Raw genomic sequence first — 1809 nt, forward strand, 5'->3', positions numbered from 1 at the left:
ATTCTTATAACCTCATGTTATTCCAAACATTTTAATGTCATAATTAACATTATAGAAAAAAGTATGATGAGTATATGAATTGTAATTTTTTGGGTGAATTTAAATGGGTCCATTGACACTTTTATCCAAAGTGGGTGCGATTTTTACAGGGGCAGTCGTCCTGGAGTTAAAAGAATATTTTATTCAAAAATGTATTTATTTCTTTTTTTCATTATTTTCACACTCTCATCTTGTTCCAAACCTATGTATTATTTTTTTTCCTTGGAGAAATTGCATGAGTAATGCATGGGCTATTTCTTTTTCATATGGAAAGAAAGGAGCATGTACATTGCTTTACAATTATCCTTTTGTGAAAAATAACAGCATATGTGTAGGCATAATAATGACAGAATTTTCATTTTTTGAGAAACTATCCCTTTTAGAGAGAATCACTTGTCTTGCTCAAGGGCACAATAGTGATAACAAAAGGTTTTTTATTTCGGAGGTCGAACTAGCAATTTTCTGCCTTTTCAGCCTTGAGCTATAGCCATATACCTTGTCCTATCCTCCCAGCAGCAGGCCCGAGTGGACATTTCCCTTTGTGTTTGAGATATTGCCTTTGCATTCATTTTAAAATGAACAGCTATGGACTTAAGTTGTAAAGGAAACTTTAGATTATGAGGATTGGATATTGTTGTAACTCGGCTTAGAAGTTAATAAGTATAAAAATAAAGTGTTTGCAATGCCTCGCTCTCAGGAGCATCCGCAGGCTGCTTGACATGCGACTCACATTGGCGTTCAGTGCAATGGCATGAAGCGAGCCCATGCAGGGATCCATCCCTTCAGACTGCAGTGAACTGATTTATCAGCGCTCACCTCTCAAGGCTTCCCCTTGGCAACGGGACTCCACCACGGAGCTGGAAGGTTGCCAGGTAACACTCTGCAACACTGACACACGTGTCTTGCTTTGAAGATGTAATGAACCTGGTTGAAGGTCATGGACCACAGAACAGAAGAATGAGATCAGAGCTTAGGGCAGTGCGATGTCTCTTTGAGCACGAGCAGCTCTTACAAAAAACTTTGTGGGCGCTTAGCTCACGTGCTGAGGGAACTGGTTCAGTTCTTTCAAGTTCTGGAGTTGGTGTGGTCTTTTGGAGTGGGATTGTACTTCTTTTTTTATTAATATGCAAAAAATATGCCCCACTAGTTGAAATTGCTTGAATAATTAAGAATTTTTTTCAGTATTTTGAAAGAAGTCTCTTATGCTCACCAAGGCAACAAAAAAGTTAAAACGGTAATAATGTGAAAAAATTATTACAATTTAAAATAACTGTTTTCTATTTGAATACATTATAAAATGTAATTTATTCCTGTGAGGGCAAAGCTGAATTTTTAGTAGTCATTTTAACTATGATTCATTTCTGAAGAATCTCGTGACACTGAAGACTGGAGTAATGATGCTGAAAATTAAGCTTCACCATCAGGGCCGTGCAGAGACCTTTAGAGGGGCAGGTGCTCAAAGTATAAAAGGGGCACATGGAACAAGGCTTTAAAAAGGGCTGTGCTCAAAATGTCAATACAGAAATATACTGTGAAGTAGGGCTGTACGATTATGACAAAATCATAATTGTCGATTATTCCCTGAAATTGTAATTGCAATTATTAATTACGATTATCACAATTTACATTGAATGATGTTTATACCGTTGTTAGATGCAACTGCATGCTGTATTTTTAGATGAAAATAAACAAGCTGAAAACACTCTGACTGAAAAACCTTTAGTGCTTTTCTATAGTATTAAGCCTCAAATGTCAACTATACATCGGATT

The 1809-nt window shown here is 36.7% G+C and overlaps 1 protein-coding gene across 1 annotated transcript in view; it reads left to right on the forward strand.

The window, feature by feature from the left end:
* The window catches only part of LOC107675085 (mitochondrial peptide methionine sulfoxide reductase), an 81447-nt gene that overhangs the window by 879 nt on the left and 78759 nt on the right, over positions 1-1809 (forward strand). The window lies entirely within an intron of this gene.

This window comes from Sinocyclocheilus anshuiensis, unplaced genomic scaffold (assembly GCF_001515605.1).
Source record: "Sinocyclocheilus anshuiensis isolate Anshui unplaced genomic scaffold, SAMN03320099.WGS_v1.1 scaffold776, whole genome shotgun sequence".
NCBI classification, from domain to species: Eukaryota; Metazoa; Chordata; class Actinopteri; order Cypriniformes; family Cyprinidae; genus Sinocyclocheilus; species Sinocyclocheilus anshuiensis.